This window comes from Neodiprion lecontei, chromosome 3, assembly GCF_021901455.1.
Source record: "Neodiprion lecontei isolate iyNeoLeco1 chromosome 3, iyNeoLeco1.1, whole genome shotgun sequence".
NCBI lineage: Eukaryota > Metazoa > Arthropoda > Insecta > Hymenoptera > Diprionidae > Neodiprion > Neodiprion lecontei.
In genome coordinates, this window is record NC_060262.1 from 39,757,861 (window position 1) to 39,783,282 (window position 25,422).

The window sequence follows — 25,422 nt, forward strand, 5'->3', positions numbered from 1 at the left end:
CGCTCATCTTGGCACTCTTTGTGTCCGGTCACAGGTACATCAAACTTCGATTGGAGGACTCTCGTCTTCGCGTGTAGCCCACACGCGTGACACACGTCATTCCCGTTACCCAGAATCATCGTTTATACTGACGGGTTACACCTGCAGGCGGGCATCTCTTGGTACCAAACATGCGTAGCCTGCACCTTGGATTCAATGGGATCGGTTGACAGCTCACTTCGCATTTACAGTCGTTTGTTTCGCCTCTGTTCGTTCTTAGACAAACGTGTACTATTAATTATGAATTATCTTCTTCTCACCTCTTATGGACGGGCTGCCTACGGTCAAAGATTGACACGAAATGTCTGACTTGACCGAACTTCCGTCGCAGAGTTCCTTCCTCGTTTTCTCGCATCGCGAAAGGCGTTCTCTTTGTGAAGTTTCGCCACCTTGTTCGTCATTGCTTTATATTATACGGTAGCAATGGTAATTCGATAAAGAATTGAAATACATTATTATTTTTTAAACAAAATTTTGTTTTCGTTTCTTTAGGCAATTGAAACGAGTCTATGTTCAGGACACGGAAGTTATGATGTTGTTCAAACTAATTGAGATTCAGGTTTTTTCATAAATTTCTATGACTTACTTCTGATAAGCACGTTTTATCTGTGAAAGTTTGCTTATATATATTTATATATATATATATATACATTATACCTATTTCAAAGTTTCTGCTGAGTACTTTCATTACCTCCTCATCGAGTGAAGAATTATAAGTATACGCAAATAGACTAAACAGGTAATTTGCAAAGTGAGTTTGTTATTCATTAGATCGTCGTGTACTCACCGTTTTCACAATGTTGGTCAATTTGAGTATTGAGATCGCTTTCCACTTTCAGAGACGTGTATGAAAAATAAATCATTAAAGAAGACACACTAGATTCTAGCATCGCCAGTTCAAATTATAATCGCACACTGTCACACAGCAGATCGATTTTCGCGGCCTGTTTTAAAGTGCTCGTTGAAAAGTAAAGTTTCTCGTTTCAAAGATGAAAGTGGAGAAATAGGACATCTTGAGAAAAACAATAGTTGAGACAGTTTCGGAATTCCTCGTGTACAAGATTCTAAAGTGGCCGAAGTTCAGAAATCCGAGCTTTGTTCAGCGATTTTACATAGTGCAAAAACATCAGGTTAAACAAAAATAATCTCATTTCAGATACGACATACCTGAGATATGATTGCGAATTCAAAAGAAAACCGAGCAACAAGATTCGCCGGTGATTATCAAGATATCCATACCAGAAACAACCAGATATACATCTGAAACTAGAACTTTCCAGTACTCGACTACTCGAAAAAGCTAATTTCCTGCAGTCTCGCGGATAAAGATGAAACTTGTTCCGAACGAAGATTCAAAACCTTCTCACCGTTTCTTCTTCTTCAAAATAGGATATCAAAGAATCAAGTCTCGGTAAATCTTTCACTTTTTAATACGAGCGGAGTGTCTAGAATTTGAACAAAAGTATTTAACGTGTAGTAAAAGATCAATACGTGAAAAAGAAACACTTTGTAACATATAATAACTACTGTATCAGCGGATAATGTCATCCCTAGATGTTATAAATGTGCAGAGTTTCTAGTCGAACGAGCTAGAAGTTTGAAAAAAGAGAGACCTCAATAATTTCTATCGGCATTTTGGAGGGGATAGTGTATATATGGGATAGCGATGGCCATTAAGCTAAAAATAATCGATGCATCGATTGATCGAGTTTAAAAAAATAATCGAACACGACTCGATTAAATCGCTATAAATTAATCGATTAATCGATTGAATTGTATTTTTTTGACACTACGCATATGAAACGAAAATTTCGTAACTTTCAGTACGTCGTCTCAATAGCGGAATAGTTTTTTGATGATATATAGTTTCATTGAAAATATTTTTCAATCACAGGTAAAGGTATTCATTTGGTAATAATTGACACGTCAATCACATGCATAAATTGATATTGCACCGCGTCGTTCGTGGGAGTAAACGAGCAAAAAGTGATTTTGAGAAAAAACAATCGAGTTTGAAAAATGATCGATTTAAACGAAAATCGACGACTTTTGTTCATCTTCGGCTTGGGCCCAAAGCGGAGGCGATTAAGAGCCGCTGATTGTTCGCAATTAATGGCAAGAGACACAGGGAGATCCATCTCTTTCCGGAAGCCGGATAATACGAAAGCTGTGAGTCGTTGGCACGTGAGAAGGCGCGGGTCTAGACTTCGGAGTAGTAAAGGTCCGGCGGCGTCGGGACGCCGGACGCCGGGACGCAGCGGCAGTCACCCACCGGGTTGCCGGTTCAGTCAGTCAGTCAGTCAGTCAGTCAGTTCCCATCCGCGCTGCGAGCGACACGCACATTTGCCAACTAACCAATCCTCATTTTCGTCAACGGGTATTTAAAAACGAAACTGCGCGACCGGATCGATTCGCCCCGAGGCGATTGATAAAAAGAGAAGCAAAGAATAAGAATAAGAATAAGAAGAAGAAGAAGAAGAAGAGAAATTCAAAAATTATCTGCCGGATACTAAATCGGCGCTGATATCGCAGCTGGATTTTTAAATCGAAAAGAGCGGGCCACGTGTCCACAGGCCGATTTTTGTGCGGATAAAATTTTGGATCTTTTCTTTTTTTTTTTTTTCGTTCGTACAACTGCGGTTTAATTCGCGTGTTTTAGAGTCAGTTTTTGCCACGTTGCGTTGAATTTTGATTCGAGTATAACTCGGTGATTGTTTTTCTATATATTATTTCGACATATTATCGTCGATCCTTCGAACGACTGCAAGATGAATGTGAAAGAAAAATTACCGAACGCTTGTTAATCTCCGAAGGGAAGCAGATTAGGGGTCGGAAGAATTTTTTGTCATCCTTTACTTCTCGTCGAACAACGTGACGCAAGATTCTGATAGTCCGGCGTAAGTAATTTTCGCTTCCCGAACTGTTGGTGTTGGTGAATCGTTTTTTTTTCAGGCATGGATTCGGATTTCATTTTCTTTTTCACTGCACTTCGAATTATTATTTTCGACTGCATCAGAAGGAGCATGATTGCGAAAGCCTTCGGGGTGTTCATGCAGCATGAGGTGAATTGAAACCGCGCATGTCCAATCATCGAACAATATCGGTAATGGAAAAGTACACGCGACCCGAAAGCAGATTAAATTCAAGAGTTGAATTAAATTTTTTTTCACATTTATTACTGGACCGCGGTTGCAGATTTCGATTCTCCAAATCGAAGTAAAAGTATGTATTACACACAATTCCTAGCGTTTTATCTACTTGTCCCAGATCGAATAATAACGCCACTTTACTTACGTGTGTTTGCAAAACGCATGTAAAACGTCGCATGCGAACTATTCGCGTAGAAATAAAATTCAAACAGGTCAAACGAATGAACGAATGAACGAGTATTTATTTACCGGAAAATTTTTCAATTCGTAGGTTAACGGATGTTACTGTATTCAAACTCCCATCAACTAGCAGGGGATTCATAGAAGCCGTGTGCTGGTCTGGCACGAATATTAATTGCTTATAGTATAGTAATTAACAAGATAATAGGTATTTAATATTTTCGACAACATAGTTAGGATTTGAAACAAAATAAACATGTCCAAAGGTTTCGATTGGTATTTACTTTTATCATTTGGATATCAATACACCAGCATCAAACTTCTTTACAATCTTGTCCTGTATCCAAATTTTTAATAGTTTCTTGAATCGTGGTTTGGGTCCCAGGATTGTCATATAAAGTTCAGTATTTTACGATTGGAAATCTACGCACTGGCAGACTTTGACTTTATTTGAATCGAAGTATGCATTAAACACGATCAAAATATCTGTAATCGAGAGCTTTAAATGAGTTCAGGATCCAGGGAAATTTGAAAGACCCGTGAAATTTCATTCCGTAGCTTCTCACCGGAGAACGTGTAACGCCTTAGGTGAACACGTATAAATAAAGAAGGAGGTAACAGAAGTAAGGATGTCACCAAACAATCGAACTTATGTTAATCGTGAAATAAGAAAGCTTGTAGGCAAGAATGACTGGGTACGTACGTGCTGATGGGCCTATTACACAAATACACGTACACGAATCACGCGGCACAGAAAAAGTCGCAGAGACTCGTAATGCCTAGCGAGAAATTCGCCGGTGCATAATTCCACCAGCCGAAGTGCATGTACGAATAAACATATATCCGGAGAATAATGCGATGCGGCAAACGTCCGCTATCTTTCCTTTTCAGTGATAAATCTAACCAAGCCGCTGTTGCAGAACTGCGGCGCCTTTTCGCCGGCTTCTCCGATGTGCAAACTGCTTTCTTAAAGCTCTAGACGTACCGCAGCTCAGTCATTGCGGATGCAACGCGTGCAATCCGACCCGCAGCAGAAAGACACTGCCAATTGTCATTCAATTCGTGACGTGAATTATATATATTCAAATTCAGCTTTCTATTCACTTCGCGAAGTCTCTCCGCCGGAAGTTCTTCCGACGTCTTATATTCAGCGACGAAAGTCAACCGAATGGCGCAGGAACGATGAGATATTGTAATTTTTCATTGTTCCTCCGGCATATTCACCGGCGCCTGCTTTTTTCTTCTTCTTTTTTTTTTTGTTTACTCGGACGACAAAAATTTAATACACGCAAATATGCCAATCGATCACCACGCCGTTTTCCCGCGGGATCGTGTCGCTGAATTCAATGTCGTAAAAACTCCACTCTCGTTTATTTTGCCTCTAAAAACAACATCCGAATTCGGTTGGGAGTTATAAAAACTTGACACTAACTGTGGCGAAATAAAAAATGTCGTCCATACTTTTCCACTCTTGGATGCAGGGACTTATTTACCGAACGGTTTCAAGCCAACCGATCATTAGACATACTAAAATTGTAGCTTGATTAAAAAAACCAAATCACTTTGCTGAGAGAAGAAAATGACCCAACTTATTCACTTTTATCCGATATCTTACGTTACGAGTTGCAACGAGTATAGCTATTAATTGAAAACCTGAATCGTTAAATTACACTGGATTTCTTAAAATCATCTGAAAACTTGCGGCTTCTTATTTTTGCATAAAAATTAACAAACAACAAGGCATCATCGCCAAGCCTTTAAGGTTCTCCTCCTCGTCTCTGCGCCTGATATTGATTCTCTTGAACTACTTTGGGAAGCGAGGCTTTGTCGTAGCTGTCACTTTGTGTACAATTACTGTGTGTGTACAGGTACGTCTTTGGCTGATTAGCACACCGATCCGTGCTGTATGTGTTACAGGGGATGGATCGTTAGCCACGGGTCGTGATTGCCGCTAATTGACAGGGCGCTAAGTGTTTCTTCACGCCCGGCTTTTAGCTCGACTCTGGAAACACACACCCAGTCTGGAGCGAATTAACCCTGCGGTAGCAGGTTCGAGGAAAAGACAACCAGAACCGATCTCTCTCTCTCTCTTTCTCTATCTCTTTCTCTTTCTCTTCGCTTTTATTCCGCCTGCAATTCCCGGATCAATTATGCGGGCGCTCCTTCGCTCTTGCGCAAACAGTATTACAAGAATCGTTTCTTTCCCCTCGTGTTTCCACTCCGAACGACCTAAAATACGTGATCTCGGACTTTTTTGGAAATAAGTGTAAGCGGTACTTTTCGAAAATTAATATAGTCCTGCAGTCAGTCCTTACTGCCTGAGTAAAACGCCATTTATTTTGACTATTATCAATTCTAGATACATGCAAGGTCGAAAAACAACTTTTTGGTTTCACGCGAAAATACACTGTCAGAAAATTCACCGTTTCGATAAAAGTCCACAGAGATTAGTGTAAGATTAAGCATCGTCGGTGTAAAACGTTCGATTCTTGACACCAAGTGATCTGAAAATCAAAACCAAAATGATGTTGACTTTTATAGAATATTTTCGGTGTTACATTTAACACCGTATTTTTAATAATGCAACTTCAGGAAATGAATAAAGAATATAACAAATGGTAATTCGATTGCAGGATTATATATTTTCTTGGGATTATCGTTGCGCGAATCGAATTTTTGTTCCTTACCTCGGACATTCGTATCCGGCAAATAGTAAAAATAAGTGACATTTTACTCAGTCGGTAAAGACTGACCACAGCGTTCTCCGAAGGGTCTTCTCCCGGTGGAAACCCGAGTCGCAGCTTCTTCCGGGTCGAACCTTCCCTAGCCTGGGTGCAAAAGAGCCGAGAGGTGCGGAGAGATCGATAGCCCGACCCGGAGGTCGCCGAATTCGCGGGCCCGATCCGTTTTACCGAAACCGTTGTGGGCCGGACAAGTTCGACGCCGGGCATCGGGCCCTTGTACTTTGGTGAAAAGTTCCGTTGGGTGTTTTATGTCCGGTGTCTCGTAACGTTCGTATATCTCTCCCTTTACAACCAGGAAACCGCGTCTGTCGGACGCTTTTATAGCTCTGGACGCGCGGAGTGTACAAAAATTTATGCGCCGTTCCGTTGCTCCTCCCGATGTTACTACCTGAGATGCTTAACGTACGCAGACGTCTCGAGGCGTGGGTGCGCCCTCCACGTTTTCGACCCTTTGCTAAACGCGGGATCGTCAAATTCGACGGACATCGGTGACTTGCACGGTAGAAATTTCCATCTCTTCGACATCTTGGCATGTTTTTGTGTTTTGGCCCAGAGTTTTGGTTATCGGATGATACATGTACACTGAGAGAAATTTTTAGTTGCGGTTACCACTCGGTCCTTAATTATTTACATTTTTTATCATAATCGAAAAATGTAGTTCTAGGTAGAAAATTAGAATCAGTTTTCTAGCTGTTACCGGAAAGTCTAGTAGTAATTACGGATTGCCGTAATTCCAACACTGCTCAAACAGTTTTTTTAACGATACCTGTATTATTCAATTCTTATAGTTACTGTAACAAATGAAATTTTTCTCAGTGTATGCACGTGACGATTGGACAGCGGCTTGTAACTATTTTTGCCCTGATTTCGACTGCATGTAATATTTGCACTGACGGTTTTTAGTGTTACACTTATTACTGATTCATATTAAGAAATTACCGCGAATTTTTTTGTTGCAACAACCACGCAATTATTTCGATTCGTCAGTGCCAAGCATCCGCGGACAATGCTTTGAACAATAAAAATACAATCTTACTCGAAATTTAACTTACTTTGATATGCTGTCAAAGTTTCTGAATATTCGTACTTGCCTGGAAAGCATGGAATGGTCTGGGATTTTTGTTTTACCTGAAAAAATCATGAAATTCTAATTTCTGAAAACAACCGAGATTATAAATTTAAACTTTTATCTATCGTTAATAATCTTACAGTCTTAGATAAATTTTCAGCATAAATGTGTACGATGTGTGATTCAGTTTTGAATGAAAAAATTCGAGTACGAATGAAATACAAGGATTGTAAATTAAATTGACTACAACTTGCAACCGTTGATTCTATTTTCAGTTTATTATTCGAATCATTGTGGAAAATATAAAACTTATGTGAAAATCAGGGAATCTTACCGTTCAAAATTGACGTAAATCCTGAAAATCGGTACGCAATTTGGGAGATATCGTAGTAGCTTTCAACACCGATGGAATATTTGGTTTGAAGAAGAGCAGAACCTACAGCACGATTCCTGAAAACGGAATCTATTAGTGAGACTGGTCACGAGTCGGAGAAATCAGTCGTGAATAGCATAAATTCCCGTTTGATTGGCCGTTTTGAATTCTATGCGGTCCGCACTGAAAATACAACATGTCGAACTTTGGAAAAAAATGAGGCAATTTCAGGTTTACAAAAGAAACAAAAGATTTCGCAAAGAGTGCGATTTCACGAATTTGGCATCCAGTCCTTGCCACAACATTTTATCGCTTATCAAAAATACACAGCTGTACATTTTAGGTTTAGTCTTTTCATTTCGCGGGGGGCAGAAGACAAGAAATAATTAAAGTCACACTACGAGTTTCTTCGAAATCGAAGAACAGGTATATTCAGAAAACTGTTTGAAATCGCTTATATTCAATATTGATCGTAAAATCAGGTTCTTCCTAACCAGTTGATAAGTTTCAAGTTTCATCGATATTTCTACATCACGTCGACGTCGGCCTACTGAAGCCTGAATCGACTAACATCGGCACAAGTCGCAGATCAGGTATCGCTCGGGAAGGTTTATTACACTCGGAATAAGTGTGAAAATTTGCACCACGCGGCCTTAAGTCGACATAAAGGATGACTTACACCCGTATTTACGTACAGTAGGTACAGTCGTGTGAAAGGCGAGAGGTCAAGCGTAGAGAAGGTAGAATGTCTGTAGAATTATGGCATCTATTCGAACGTCGAGGAAGGATTTCTGAAAACGGAACGAACGGTGCAATCTTCCACATCTCGCGTTGGGATTAAACGATTTTTTACGTCACAGGTGTCTACGTTTATCAAAGAATAATTTGCCGTTATTAAAATTTTCTTAAAAACAAAAGGATGATCGGTCGAATCCAGGCAATTGAAAGTTTCTTGAAAACCGAGATCGAGGAAAGAAGTAACGCGTAACAAGAAATATCTCTTTCAAACGTACTCCGCAGGCATTTTGAAACCAAAGCTACTGCCGAACTTGGAACGAAGCACTCGGCTGCTGTATCTTCCGTCAGGAGATTCTATACCGTGAGAAGAAAGTGTAAATATTATCTATTTGCTAGCCACTTCTTGGCACAAAGCATCAGTGGGTCCCCCCATTTCCGATGCCTTTAACTCTTGCCGGCAGTTTTTACCCGCGACTATTTTATTCTATTTCTATTTCTCTTCTCCTTTTCAGTCACTGCAGTGTGTCTGTCCTTTTTTTCCCCCCTTTTATTTTTCTCTTCGTTGTCTTTTTTTCTTTTCTTTTCTTTTTCTTTTTTTTCTTATCCTTATTCTTGTCCTCTCGCGAGATGAGCAATTAACGTGTGCCTTGGCTCGATTTAATACCTACGTAACTTACTCCACTTTGGTCCCACTGTACCAAATTGCCTATCGCGATCGAGAGGTTCGTGTACCTGTACCTCTCTACACATACAAACACGTACGCATGGATACATATTTACCTATGCGTATATTCAAGTGTGTAAATACAAAGTTACTACGCTAATCTAATTTCTAGCGGTTATTTGATTTATTTTTATTGTTTTTGTTGTTGGTTTTTTTTTTTTTTTTTTCTCGTTTTTTCGCTTCTTTTAATTATCACTCACGAATGGTGAACGTCGACCCTCTTTTTAAACCGCGATCCCTAATGTGACTTAATTACGTCACACGATATTTATACATAGTAAGAAAATCGTGTTTTATACTTATCATTATAATTTTGATCGAATTGATAGTAGAAAAAAAAAAAAAAATTTTTTGCCAGAAAGATTGATTCTCTTTTTCATTTATAAGCTCTGCGTTTTGAGAACGAATTGAACAGGTTTCTTTCTTAAATAATACACAACATAGGGTGAAATAATTGAAACTTAATTAAAATCGTATCTCTTGCGATCGGTGGTTACACGTATGAGATTGTATTAAAAAGCCAGAGCGCGAGGACGCGATATAGATTTGATCGCGGTGTACAACAAAGTGTTCGAATCGTTCGGGAAACTACCAGCGAGGCAAGCAAACTATATATCTGTCTAGGAATAAAAACTCGTCTTCGAAACTTTCTAACGTACTATAAACTTCTCTTCATATATATATATATATATATATATATGTATAGGTGTGTATCTGCTACGGGCATCTCGCCGATCACGAGTGTATAATCTTGAGCCTGCCTCATGGTTGAAACGGCCCCGGCATAGCAATAAAAATCACCCGAATATTATCATCGCTCGTTCGAGAACGGAAATGATTGAATATTCCACTTTTCACATACCTATAGGCCTGTATCATATTGTATATATATATATATAAATATATATATAAACCGCGAACACCGCGACGACGGGAATTAGCAAAAAAGAAAAAGTTCAAAATAGAGAAAATAAGAATTAAGCTGAGGTGGAAAAAAACGAAAGACGGAAATAGAATTTAAAACCTGATTCTACACTGCGAGCTAAATTAATATTATACGTACAGTAAACATTATATACATGTATGTATACATCCATATATATAACTTTTTTTTACGAGGCACAAGTTGGAATGGTATAACACATGCTGTGTAAAATTCTTTCCTGAGAGGAATAAAAAAAAAAAAAAAAACAAGGAAGAAAGAAAAAACAACCGTAACAGGATGATCGATTGAAAATTTAAACAATAACTATAGGTTCAAAGTTGCAGTTTAAATTTATCGTCTTTTTTCGATTTTTCTTTTTTTTTAACTTGTGTTTTCGTTAGGAAGTTTGCGGATCTGATACGAGACGAGAAATAGAAATGTAATACAGAAATGGAATTGAGAATAAATTTCTGGATCTATAGCTTTAAAAGCGTTCTTACTGTTTTATTTCCTCTTGAAGATCTGTATACCCAAAACACTTTTGATATTGACAAAGTGGACTAACGATTTATTGTTAGAACCGTTCTTGGACGGGCGAATGAAGCTAGCAGAAAGGGATTAGGGAGGGATATTACTGTCCGTGGGTAAATAATACATTAATGCGAAATGAGAAGGGGCGTGGTGAACAAAGCTCTAGGTGGAATAAGGAAAGAAATCGATATAACGTCGACGCGATAGCGAAATCTACGATCCTGTTACACTTTCCATAAAAGTATCGAAATCGTACGTAATTGGACAGAGAACGCTGTTATTGGAGGGAATATAACGAGAAATATTTGGCAGTAAATTTGAGTTAATTGGTGAAATATTTTTGTTGAATTGCGATCAGGAATTGCCTCCGAGAGACAAAAAAAAAAAGTCTCGTATTTTTTATGAAATGATAAATTAAATGGCGAGGGGAACGAAAACGTGAGCAGAAAATTGGAACTAGGATATAGAAGAGAATCAATCGACGATCGGATTCGACTCAAGATGGGCTGCTCGTGTGATTATAATTGCAGAAAATTGAGGTTAAAGAAGAGAAAAATCTCTGAAAAGTTTTCAACAATGTGATTTGCGGCAATGATAAAGAATGCGAATAAAAAAGCCACCTGTATGGTGTATGTATCGTTGAAACGAATCAGAGAAGATTCGGATAACGAAAGACAGTTCGTATCAACAATTTGATAAGATGAGAAAAGGTTTCAAAATGTTTTTTTTTTTATTTTTGTTTGTTAACGCGTAACGTTTTTCGGGCTATTTCGGTCACTAAAAAGATTGCAAAGGATTGGCTGACATATATTTTACAAACAGATATCTCCAGTGTGAATAAAAATAAATTTGTATGATCAAATCAGGTCAAATTACATTTTTGCGATGTAAAATTGATCGAACATTTTTCATTATATACTTTGTCGGGATCAAGCCAACGAGTAAAATGAGCTCAACAATATTGAAATTGCATCGAAGGCACCGGAGTTTAATAATTTTTAACGTTTTATTTACAAAACCTTTCACAACACAGTTGATATCCCATAGCTTACATTATTCGTGACCATTTCCTCATATTCGTTCATGTCGTTTTAATTCTGTTCTATTTTTCGAACGGTATTTTTTCTCTTTTCCGAACATTTCCTCAAGAAGTCCGGTCGACTCATCTCCCTAAACGCGTTTCGCGTGCGAATCGGAAGCGAATAGCTCCAACGTCGCGTGCGCGCGTCTTTCTCGCGTTTAAGGTAAGTCGACTCGAGACTAAATCTTGAGGCCCTTGATGAGCGACGGGGGAATGAAGGTGGAAGGAGGAGAGAGAAAGAGACGGCGGTCGGTCAATTGGCTCGGCTAAACCTTCTAACAGCCTCGAGGCAAATTGACGCATGAATGGAAAAGGACTGAACCGGCACCACAAGGCGGACCAAGAAATATTCCCAACCACAAACCAACACTCGTACGATACGAGTCGAATGCTTCGGTAGTCAGGGGGACCCGACTGCTTTTGTGGATGGATGGATGTGCTCATGTTGTTCTACGCGCCCGCACAATCGCCTCTCGTTACTGCGCGTCGTTATTTCAAAGGTACTTTGCACCCGTTATTGCTCGTGTTGAGCAATGATCGTGACCGCCGAGTAATTCCGCAGGCTGAGCGAACGATCCCGATCGCCTTTACGAATTTTCTAAATGGCCGGAAACGAGATTTCTTTTCGTACTGCGGCTCAAATCCTGCAGTTTGACACATGACATGCATACATATTAGCTTCGGTGCATCCAGAGAAAAATGTGGTGCATCATGTTCGATTGTCTAGAGCCTCAACCTTGATTGACGGGCTTGACTTACCCAAAATGTCGGAATTTTCACCATCTTTATGGTCACGATGACATTTTTAACGGCTCATCGCGACACCGAATGAAGAGCTGGGGATAATTTTCATCATATTTTTCTCTCACTGTACCTTCAACCTGTCCAATGGCTATGCAATGTCCAAAAACTCGTCAAATGGAGCTTGACTTAAGGTGAATATCGAAATTGAGAATGAGGAAATCTCGTCTCAGTCCATTGAAACGAACGAAGGGCAATTTTTCAGCAAACTTACCGATCGTTTGCGACGAGTGTCCGTTACGAGAAGTTGGTCCCGTTTCGGTTCTCGCCCGTTTCCAAAGAGGCGTGAATTTTCATCGCAAACGAAGTCTGAAAATCCAATGGGTCAATCTTTCAGACTGATCCACGTGTAGAGCCATTGATCAGAAGCGGAAGGTGCGGAGCGGTATTTTGGTCGAGACGAGCGATTGGTTAATGACGGAGAGAAATAATTGGGCTGGAGGCTAGCGATTAGTCTCGAGTATGATATGGGATGAGTACTACACGGGTTAAATCCAGATGGGCAAAGCCACGCCCAAGGTTTTATCGCACGTGGCGATGGATTCGACCGTAATTCGATCATCCGATACCGAGACGGGTCACAGACACGAATTAACAGCACCTGGATCAATTCACCTGGACTGTAAAAATGGACTCCCAGCTTACACTGTACGGTACGGGTGGTGGTAGGTATACTCGCGTGCGAATCTAATTGCTCTAAGGCGTGCATAAAATTACAATACAATTCGATCCCTCGAGCTTTGTATCGCGCTGACTTTCTTTCGACGATAAGTAACCTCTACCTACCTACCAACACCAGCGCACGTCGTGCGTTACGACGGCGATGAGTTCTCCACCCGGGAACCAAGTCTGCGTTTCGCTTCTCGGTGGTCGGCAGCCTCGACTCCGCGTTCTATATTAGCTAAAAAGCATTACGCATTCAGGCCCAGGGGCATTACGCCCGTACCCACACTCCTCTGCCCGTCTTCACCGCCACGCAGACTCTTCAACGATGATGGCATTCGCCGAGGAGGGAGTCCCCGCAGGGCAACGCAATCATTATACGCCTGAGACCAACCGAGGAAACTTTTCTTCAGGGCAGAGAATGCGAGAATCTTCGGTGTAGTTGGGACGACCGGACCTTTCTCAAACGATCCTAGTAGTCTTCTTCGGGGGTGGAATGCGTGTGTAAGAATGGCTTGTTTATTGGCTTATCGTTTGTAAATTAGTTCCAAGTTAATTTTTGGTTATTCGTAGATGTTTGATTGATAGAAAATAAGTTCAAGTTTAAGAAACGACGCTATTTTCACGGGATTGTTGTGAAAAGGGACGAGAAGGGATTCGGTAAAAGATGTTGTAGAAATTGAGACGTTTCGCGAATAATAAGTAGAGTTATTTACGAATTTCATATCGCTGGTATCGTCAAGTGGACTCAGAAAAGTTTGTTTAAATTCATTATTCGATTTAAGTCGTTCCACCTCTGTTGTAAAAGTTCATCAGAGAGATTCCGGCAACTTTGGTTTATCTAAACGGAAAAGTCTTCCGGATAACCAAAGACCGGGATTTAACCGGCTGGAGATTTCAGAAATTCACAAAACTAAAAAGGAAACATCTTAATCAAATCACCAATATATCTTACGTTAAATAAATAAGACTCCGCGTAACGAACCAAGTAAATGAACAAATAATGAAGTGGATGATAAAAATTCGGGAGACAACACCTTCCATCACATGCACACTTTCCCATCATCGTCAACTTCGAGTACTCCATCTAATCTCCTGACATCTTCACACATTTCTCTTATTCTTTACAACTTAAGATTTTTTGGAATTTGTAATTTTGCGTTTCGAACAGAAGAGAAGCTTGTGCATATTGTTCCAACGCCTAGGCTGAATGACGTCGAACTTCTTTATTAGGTACGTCTCATTCGCGCACGTTGAAAAATATGGGTTACAAGCCAATGGTGCAAAACGTATTCACCAGATGTCACCGAATGCTCGTTGTTCCAGCTCTACAAAAAGAGTTTGAAACTCCAATAATTCCTGGCCACTCTAACCGGGGTTTGAAAACCGAAAACTTTTGGCTTATACCTTCAAGTTATTTAATCATGTCACAGCATTCTTGTCGAAATTTATTGTGGATTTTCACTAGCGGTTAGAGCAAAGCTACAAAGTGATAGTTTCAAATCCCGAAGGATCGGTTAAAGCTATCAAAGCGACATTGAAGCAGGATCGCGAAAATACTGTTTCGCATCATATATTACGGACCAAATTCGGTACCAAAGGCCGATGAGAGAGGTAAAATTAAAAGTACCGAATCACAGACCCGCAAGCTTATATGAAGATCATTTCTCTTCTTCTTAGTTCTGGCTCTAGCGATATTCTGCTAAAACTACAAGTTCTCCACATCGGCAAAAATGATGTCAAACGTAGGACGTTGACCGTCATCGATATCTTGGTTTCGTATATTCTTCTTTATTTATACTTTACCTTTATGTGCTTCGAAAATCCAGAAATGAGTCTTTCGATTTATAGATAATTCGATATTTCGACCCTTCCATTGTCCGGTTATTCTGGTTTTGATCCTCTGCACCCTTCTCGACGATCCCGAACACATACCCGACGGTGCTTCTCCGACCAGTATCGCGAATTTCGTGCATTCTGTAACCCGATCTGCAGCATGCGGCGAAGCGTTCAGCTCAGTTTTCAAAGTCATTAACACGCGCACCTGCGGTCTGATCGAATCTACCCGGCACAAAATTCCGGGACGGCTAAGCGGCGAACGGTCCCGTATCTGTGAAAACTTTTGGTTGTTGCGCGTTCCTGATCCAATTTGTGCCTGTAAGTTTCGGTTAGTTCGGGTTAGATTAGACGCTGGTGAGGTTCGAGGCCGTGCGAAACGTGGCCAGATTGCAGAATCGTTTTTCGCTAATCGTTCCTCGGCCCCTTCATGCAACGTCACCGGATCCTCTGCTCCGGAATTCGTTTCGCTCGATGATCGATCGATTCATCGATCGCTCTGCCAGTGCATGGAATGTCTCGAGACTTCTGATCCGAGGTTAAGCCGGTGAGCCGATGCCACCGATCACTCCCTTTCCGAAACTATAAGACTAATTCCAATGGAATACTGATACTGCAGAGTCACTTATTCAATCCAGGTGAATGTATTTTCACAGGAGCGTTCCTCGTTGCAAAAATCAAGTTTTCGCTTATTTTTACGGCTGATAATGATAATCAATGAATGTTTGTCAGTTGAATATCTAATCTCACATTTGCTCTTGGGTAGCTCATACCAAGTTTAATTACTTTTCGTAAGCTTGTGCAATTATTGTAGAGTTTTGGATCAAGCTTGATCGATAGAAATTCCAGGTGCATTATTTTTCAGTGAAATTTCATTAAGTGAATTAAATGAAAGAAAAGGGATTATCTTGAGTATTCAACGTTTGATTCAGGTTTTAAAAACAGTTTTGGTAAATTGTTTGAAAGGCGCTCGTTAAAATCGTTAGTTTTTGTACTGAACCGTATTCTTATTGAAATATCAAAGCTTAAAAAAATTTCGTGAATTGATTCTGTTGATAATTTTTTAGCATACAGAAAAATGAATTTTCGTACGTTTAATATGTTTTTTATTACGATATAAACGAAGAATTGAAGATATATAGACGTGAGAACTTGGTTTCACCAAATTTCAGCTAAGTGGCAAGAATATTAAACAAAAAAAGAATCGAATAATTCTGTGAATTTCGTTTCAATTCGTAAAACTATACAGATTGCTCTGGGAAATGTTATGCGATTTCAATTGGATTAGGGCGCTTAATGCATGCAGCGTGCGAAACTGAGAACAAACGGCCATTGTCTGTGAATATAAATTTAGTTTAACTAACCGTGCCGTTGAAGGGATTACAGTTTCGTAAATTAGGGATCATTAGAACCATCAGAATCCCAGTTGTAGCGAAAAGAGAAACTGAATTCCATCCCAGGTCTACACCCTCGAAAATTCGGCTGCGGGATACGAGTACGAGTGAAGTTTGAGGGGTTTTCTGAGTTTCCGATAAACGTTACATACCCCGCAGGAACGCGGCGAGCCGCAGTCTGCGAGATTCCGCTTTTCGCTCGCGGTAATTTTCTACGTTAAGTTCCAAGAGGGCTCCGGTTAAATCCAGCTGGCATCGCAATGCCGGAAGCAGCGGCCGCATGTATAGATATAATAATACGACGGGCAGGTATGCATGCCCGTGTACCTATCCGATGGCCGTCCAGCCGAAGGCAGCTGCTGATGGACGTCCGGAGAACGCCTCCAGCATCGTCCGGGATGAGACGCGGAGGGAGACAAAGTGAAACCGGCAACGAATCACGCTTCTGGAGCCACGCTGTCTCGCCCGAGTAGCGCAGGTCCGACTGCCAGACGCGCGGATCGAGATACCGGAAATCATTGCAATCGTACAGTCATCGAAAGGACATTCGGGAACTTCGCGATCCGGGCGACTCTTCCGGCTTCTTTTAATTTTTCATTTTACACGAGGAAGATCAGGGTGAGATTTTATTTCCCCGATTTGATGCTGCATAAAAGAGTTCTCTGTTTTGCTTCAATTTTTTTACTACGTTACTTCATTCCAAATTTTTCACTAATTTATAAAGCCTCGCAAGTATCACCGATACGTTTGATTGTATCTGCAGTATTTTACTCGCAACACATGTTTAATTAATGTCTCTGCAGCATTCGTCAAAGTGATTTTTACCTGTATCTTACGGATGTATGTGATATTGGAGTGTTTCGGAAAAATATTGTTTACCATTCTTCACCGTTTGGCATTCCCTGGAAAGTTTGTTTCGGTTAAATGGAAGATTCTGTGAAAAGATGAGCGTTCTTAGTTGCGCGGAAGATCGTGTTCATTTTATTTTTCACTCCCAAAACGCGTAAAAGTTTTACCCAAATTCAGATCATACTCGATTTCGTCGTACTCGAAAATCTAGAGACCTTACGCAAAAATTCCCAGCTTTTCAGTTCAATTATTAAGATATTTTCCTTCTTTGCGGAATCTTAAAGAATGTTTTTTTTTGTTTTTCTTTGGAAATTGCGGTTTTTTTTTTTGGCTATTGCTGACAATCTATCCGAAAATGATTTTAAAATTTGAAAAGATCAGACTTTTTTACACAAAATACATAGTGGTCCATATTTTTTTTTCTACGAAGAGATGCTGAAAATTTGAAGTGAAATATGTGATGGAAGAAAAATCAAAAACTCATCAACGTGTTTCTCGTAAACGGTAGGGCCTAGAAGTTTAAAATTTGAAAGACTTTCATACCTTAGTACACATCATGAAATACCGAAATTGTAGCCAAATTGAATTTTTCCAACATGGCGGTTTACCCATAATTAACGGCATCAGTCATACATATTTAAAAATGATCTAGTCAAAAACCTTGTTCCTCCCGGACTTTGAAATAACCGACAAAATATTATTAAAGAATTTTTTTTTTTCTCAAAATTCGTACACTGTCTCACGTTTCTTCCAAATTGAGTTTCACAATTTCTCTAAACGATCGATTCATTGCACCTACTCAAAGGAGTAACATTTCGCAGTATTAAAGCGTCTCGAAGGTTGGTCCGTATATCAAATTTTTGCTATCTTACAAATCCTGTTCATCATACGAGTGAAATTCCGAAGGTAGAAAGAAAGGAAAAAGAGAGAGAGAGAGAGGGAGAGAGAGAGAAAGAGAGATATTTTCTTGAGCCCTGGACTGCCGGTAACCCGTGTCTGAATTCCCGAGGAGAAGCCATTATGTAAAATGTTTGAACTCCTTCCGCACAACGTTGGCCTTAATTCACGAAGGCCCGTGCTTGTTATATTGACGTGAAACGTTCCGTTTTCGCATTCTCAATATCGCAAATCTCACGCCGAACGGCAGCTTCTTCTCCTTCTTCTTCTTCTTCTTCTTCTTCTTCTCGTTATTCGAGCTTACTTGTGTTCTCTTGCGATTCTCACGATCCTCGACAATATCTGCCACCATATTCCACTAGCCGAGTGTAAGATTACTTAGATGACAAGACGGGAGCTTTCGACGTGCTTTTACTCGGGATTATCGTTTTCCGTCCCCCGCAAATCGTCGTTCAGCCGCATATTGAGAATACGAACGTGTGTCGACCTACATCGACGTAAAAAACCATTTGCCACACCCGCAGAGACTAAACACTTGGTAATTGATTCTGTACACGTTAAATTGGGAGCCTTGCTACAGGTAGGTATGCTTATATCCATCGGTACCGAAACTCCTCGACGTATTTTCATCACACAGGCTAGTTGTGTCTTTGCGTACGGATCAGGGCGTGCCTAAGCAAGCGGAAAAGAAAGCCCGCGGTGATAAATGCGGCCCAGTGCCTTGTATTAATTCTCGGCAATAGATGGGCGACAATGTCTGACGTACAACGCCTGCATCTTCTGGATACTCGTCTAATTTTATTTTACATTAAATCAGCTTTTACGATTCCGACCAAGAATCAATGCTACAAATGAAACCTTGATGCCTTTTACATTGTACGCGATGAATCGGTGCATCGAATAAACTGTGTGAAAATAACGTTAAACCGAGCCCAAGATTTCATTGAAACGATGACGTTACAAAATCGGTTGGAAGAAAACAAAAAACAAAAACAAAAAAAAAAAATGTCACGCGGAATGAAAAAACGACAAGTCCTGGAATGTGAAACGATACAATGCAGAGCGTAGGATTCTCTTGTCGAGTATACGTGTATAATAACACCTGTCGCCGAGTATAATGTCGGAAATATATATGGGCAGGTAATCTGCATATATACAGAATGACATAACAAATGTGTAAATCGAGATAAGATCCGCCTCTTTGAGAACGAACGAACGAACGATCGAGAAAATTTACCTACGCCTTGTACGACGATACCTACCCAATATCTTTCCATACCACAATATAATACATGACATATTATAGACGGATGGGATATACTAGACGCATTATATCCGTGAATGCGCCTATGCTCGTCCATAAACCACGCACCATCGGTAAGAGACTTTACAACGATCATATTTGCATATTAGGCCAGCATAAACGCGATGTCCCCGCTGTGCCGGGACGTAATTGATCATCTCGCTTATCAAAGCTCCGATATTAATAACAGCTATCGTAGCCGCGTGAGGTCAGCTCGTGGTGACCCGGAGGGTAGCTTTCGAGCTTCTGCGGATAGTCGCTTAAGCGCGCATTACGAACCGTTACGGGAGAAAACCCTACGGCGTTTTTCGCGCCGATCGAGCATTATTTTCTCCGTTAAGTAAGTAGGCACCGCTATTCTCATTTTGACAATCGTTCAGAGCTGCGGAAGGAATTTGGTACTAATCATCTCTTATTGTATTCCACTCGATTCGTTTAACGAGACTTTCTGCCTTTTAGCCGCGGCGAAAGCTTTGAAAGCTCCTGAGTTTACGATACATGGCAAGATGAATGAAGAAATATTCAGGCTATCTCAAAATTGATCAGTTTTATTGTTTTTTTTTCATTTAGTTCCAACACCGTCTCAACTTAGAAACCTCGTGAGAATTTACAGATATTAGCTTCAAAATTTGTCCTCCGATTTCTGTATATTTACAGTTCGTCTTTTTTTTTTTTTTTCTCGTCTTACAATAATTCTGGTAATTCTCATCGCAGTTACAGTATCGTCGATGACTTTGAGAATTCCGTTTGCATCGTTGAATCGGCCGAAAGAAATGGAAAACTCGAATTTTTCAAAAAAAAATCTGAAAAAAATTAATCGACCCTGCGTGAAAATTCCCTCGCCTAAAGTTCACGGGTTGGAACAACGATTCCAATTTAGAGCGCGGAAGACTCTCCTGCTAATAATTTTTTATCCAACCGTGTCGTAATGACCGATGTAAGGATTTATGGAAAAAAGATGTATGAACGAAAAAGAAACGACGTAACGCAAGTCCCAGAAAAAAGTAAAAAAACCGTCATTTGAGGAAAAAAAAATTGTAGCTCAGGCACGCTTTGACATTGTCGACGATCGTTTTACGGGTCCGAACGTTGCCGAAGTTGGTTAGCCACCAACACCCGTCAAAATGACGCACATAAAGGCACACACAGGCTGCATAACGAGGCGCGTGCGTGGTAACGGTAGACGCCGCTCGAGGCACCGATTTCCTCCAGTTCCCAGCCGCAATCGCCAGGCTGGACCAGCCATCCGGCCACGAGCTGGCGAGCGGCGCAACTGACCCGGGGGCTAGTAAGTTAAGGTACCTATACATGCGATAAGTGGGAGGAAAGTCTTTGTCGATGCCGCTGCTGCGTCTTCCTACAACGCGATCGTCCGTCGGGACGCCTTCTCACGCCTACGCGCGCTGTACGAGAAAAAGGAAGAAAAGGAAGAGGTTATAAAAGGGGGGAACGAGGTGCCAGGGAAGAGGTATCGAGCGGGGTGAAAATGGGGTGAAACGCAATCGGCCAGTTACATCGGAGACGTATGCTTTCCCTCCTCAGTCCCGATCCGCGAAATCGGAATTTCGGAATACTCTCGACGTTTCTCGAACCGATTTATACGTATCCGACTCTTGTTCTACAGATGTATGCAAATTTAACAGATAAAATATGTTTAATTTTATTTTTATTTTATTCGTACGAATCGATTGTTTCCACTACGTTACGAGTGTATGCAAAAATAAAAAAATTACAATCTTTAATTATGCAATCCTTACCGAGTCGGGGATGGAGAGTGAAAATAAACATTGTATGATAATTGATTCGAAACGCTTTCCGTGAATATAATTCAAATAATTTTTCACCCAATTCTGATCATCGAGCATGAATAATCGATAAAAGTGTCTGTAAAATTTTCAGATCGCGATAGATGTTTTCCAGCGAGACTCGCATATTGACGTTGACGAAACGATTAAAGTTCTCGTTGCTCAGCCGAGTCGAATATGCGTTAAGAAGTGTGTGATAAAAAAAAAGAAAGATGGATGAATAATGAATGAATAGAAAGCGGTGTGTGTCTGTGGTGATAAAGAGCAGTGTTTGGACCGCAGAGGATGCAGGGCGATAAGAAATACAATTTCACCGGATGCCGAGAATGCCCGTGCAGTGCGACGAGTTATCGCATTTTTAAGACTGATTTTCTATTCTCTGAAGGAATAACGAGATTCCGGCGCGTTCTTTAGCTGATTAAATCTACGATATACCCGCTGAGTGAGAGACTGTTAGGAAACTCGTCGGAGAAGCTTGATTCTCTCTCCGGGTATCGCCGCGTACTTTATATATTATGCAGTGTACGCTGCTGCAACGCGCCATTCACAGCTAGGAAGCAATTAAAGGTTAACACTCGATCGACTTTCTCAGCACTAATTGGCCAATGCAGGCAACGTGTCACATACGTCAACCTCCATTCGGATACCGGTACTCCGGAATCTGGATCCCTTATTAATTATTAATTGTACGTCATTGCGGCGGTGCCTCCTTGACGTTCGTCGCAATTACGGACCCCACGCGTGTAGCGATTCGCAAGATCCTTGCTTGCCTACCGATCGCGAAATTATCACTCCTGCAGTCCCTTTGAAAGGATTTTCAGTGACTTTAAGGCTGCTTGAGTGTGGAGCACACAGAGTTGGCAAAACAAGCACCGTTGATTAGTTGAAATTCTTAATTCAGACGATTTAGATGTGATGTTTCGTCACGCATCTGTACATTTTTGATTGCTCCATTTTTTTTTTTTTTTTTTTTTTTGTAAGGTCGAAATTAATGCAACTGTTTGAGAAAAGAAAAATTACAGTTTTGCAGCTTGAACGTCACATTTGAACTGGTTGAGTTTGTCAAATATGCGAATTGTGGATGTTTTGCATTATCGTATGGTTTACTCAATTTTAAACCATCCAAAATCTGTGAAATAACAATTTCTCTCAATAATGCAATATCTCGCTGTTGTTACTTTTGTTGAACGATTACTCTTCAGCAATCGTGGTTCATACGCGAAATATTTTTCCACCCATGATCAGAAATACTTAAAAACCTTCGAAACACGTCCTAAGCAATCGTAAAAATAATTTGAAATCATCTGAAATCCGTAGCGATTCAATGAAATTCTTAGATTCTGCAGAATATTATTCAACAGACGTAACATGATTTTGACAATATTTGAAGCATGTTGGAATTTGATTGAAATTGTTTTAAAAATAAAGCTGTGAAGCCCATTAAAAGCTTTCAGGATCGTTGAAACCGACTATTCAAAAATGTGAAAATTCAAAATTCATCGGCGTGAAATTTCCGTAAATCCTGAAACCTAGAAATTTGGTGTATTATAGAAAAATTAACGAGATGTTTAAACTCCCGACTTTTGCCGTATGGATTTGCTCGACTAAAAATATACGATCTACAACTCGTGCAACGAAACGCCCTCGACATCTATTCTCGTTCTCCATCATGAAAATCAAAGATTTTCCCAATTACTTAGAATCTTTTCTCACATAATATACGTCAGTTTCTATGAATATCTCGATTTTTATCCATACAACGGTTTTTTCGCCACACCATTTATCAATGCATCGATCGGTAAAATCCGTATCAAATTTTCGACACGAAACATCATCGAGAATTCAACAGATACGTAAGATACCGTTGGCAAATATCCCATCTTGGGACACGTGTAAAATATGCAAATTCACATACCTGGTATGATGGTACTTTCACCGTAATCGAGGGAGATCAACGGGCGGTGGGGGGGAATTGGTGGGGGGGGGGGGGGAGGAGGGGGGGAGATACGCAGCCTCCGATTCGAAAGATTGCAGTCGAGTTCGTCTCGAAGCATCGGCACAGAGCATCATCTCCCAGGCATCACTCTTACTGCCTGACTGTCCCGAGGACTCCTCCTATCTGTTTCTTTTCAGCTATTCCTAGACTTTTTTCATTCATCCGCCCCCCCCCTCCCTCCCTCCTATCCCACCTCCAAGACCACCGAGTTGACCGTGCGAAACGATATTAAGGGGACCGAGTACCCGGTGTCGAGGTCTATCAACACGTGCCGATCAACGGGTGAACGCCCGTTTCAAATATCCAGCTGCTGAATCATAAATTTTGTTTGCAGATATTCGCGGACTTCGATCTCTGCGGAAGAGACGCGGCGGCGATGACTTTCTCGACTATTATGAATACTTATAGACCCGAGTTTGTATAAGATTCAGGCGTGTGTCGCCGGTAGCTGAGCGTCTGGCCGAGTGGTGAAAGATATTATCATCTTGTGCAAATTATAGATTTACCACCAAACTAAACATACATTTTATCCACGTATGCATATCGCGAGCCGATATTTTTAACAGGATCGATCCCGCTGTTTACGCAGTGGGAAAAAGTAGTTTGTCGAGGCTGACGTACCAATCGCAGTTCCAAAATGGCGGAATCGCCGCTTCACCTCGAATCTTTGGTCGGAGTTTTTGAGGTATTTTTTGGGTGGGAAATAAGCGGAAAAGTATCGATAGGGTTGGTTGAAATGGCAGGGTGAGGAATGCACGGAGATATAATTACTGAGAACACGGCGTCCTTCGTATTATTGCACATAACCTACGAGACATATTACCGCTGAAATATTGTTGAAATTTTTTTATTTTATTCTTCAACTTGAATGTAAGTTGGAAACTGTCGAAGAGTTTCCGACAGTAAAAAGTAGGGGCTCGAGTATTTTAATAAGCTTGATCGAACGTGTCAGATTCTATTCGGAACGTCAATATCCCGAGATAAATTTTTGCCAGTGTTGAGAACTCTTAACTTTCGCCTTTTTTCACTCCGCGAGTTATATTGTTTTACTTATTCGCTTTGTATCGTGGTTTTTTTTTTCCTCGTCTCTCTGAACTTTATCTTGTTGATCGCAATATCGGGCTCGAGCCACTTTGTTTCTTTCGATTGGTTTTGAATTCCATCGTAATTGTATTTATCCCGTTCACCTTAATATTTTTGCGCTTCATATCGTGTTTTCTTTGTCTTTCTGTTGGTTATAGGTTTTAATCAGAATCACATTATATTCGCGGTAACGGAATTACGTATAAATAATGCTGCCAGGTCTGTCCCATTGATCCCATTTGTCAAAGTTAACTCTCTTTGCAAACGAAATTATCTCAATTCCAGTTATAACTCAAGAAACTGCTAATTCAATCGTTGTAATTCGATAATCCTTATTTCAACCGAACGAATAAGGGGTTATAGTGTTTCTTCGCCGTTGCGCATCGACTCCAGAAAACCCTTTGAAATTTTAGTAAAACCATTTCCAGCATTCCTTTAAAAATTCAACAGATTCGCATGCGTTATATTATAAATTTAACGTTCAACACTGAAAAAACCAAGCGCATTGATGAAATTTCAATCCTGATTTTATTTTCATTCAAACGTTTTGCGATAAAGCGATCCTCCGAATCAAGCTCACCGCTTGGATTTCTATTGAACATTTTCCGGGATGAAGTTTTGCAGCAACAAGGAAAAAGAGAGAAAATAAAGTAAGATAGAACGAGAAACTTTGCAAGGAAAAGGAAAAGCAGACTTAAATTCAGCTGGGAAAGTGATCTCAAGTCGAGACAAACCGACTTCGGTTAAACCTCGTTCAATATAACTAAAAGCGAATTCGAAATCCTTCGGTAAGAAGTTCGCTTCGACTTCATAAGTTTTTCCAACTTTAGGACAATAATTATTTGGTCATCTAATTTTTTCCCGGTCGATAAATTCGAGAAAAAGGTCAACATCGTTAAATGATGTATGTCGGAATTCGACGGACGAAAAACGAAATTGAATAAAACTGCTAGTAAAATTACATAAGTTGATAGTTCTATTCAGGGCGAAAATCAATACGCTGTCTTGCGTAACCGAATTTGATGAGACTGCACAATACAAGGCTAGATGTAACATTTGAGCATGATTCTTTCGGGGCTTTAAATATATAACAATATTGCGGGAGCGGAGAGATTCTCCTGAAGCGGTGAATATAAACCGCGGGAATGTAATTATCGCGCTGCTGATTCGACGTGTAAAAAATTCCTTGGCTATATAATTCCACGGATCAAAGATCAAGGATCCGAAATTGGCGAATGACCC

The 25,422-nt window shown here is 40.4% G+C and overlaps 1 protein-coding gene across 7 annotated transcripts in view; it reads left to right on the forward strand.

Annotated features, from left to right (window-relative positions):
* Positions 1-1,335: 1,335 nt before the first annotated feature.
* The window catches only part of LOC107219643, a 35,351-nt gene continuing 11,264 nt past the window's right edge, over positions 1,336-25,422 (forward strand). The window contains exon 1 of one of the 7 annotated variants that reach the window (XM_046733625.1): positions 1,336-1,450. The gene's annotated coding sequence lies outside the window, so the exon portion shown is untranslated. Of the gene's footprint in view, positions 1,451-2,325; positions 2,937-3,207; positions 3,262-16,806; positions 16,866-20,531; positions 20,595-20,826; positions 20,923-25,422 lie in introns of those variants that run through there. The other 6 variants (XM_015657925.2, XM_046733620.1, XM_046733621.1 and 3 more) reach the window with 6 other exon arrangements.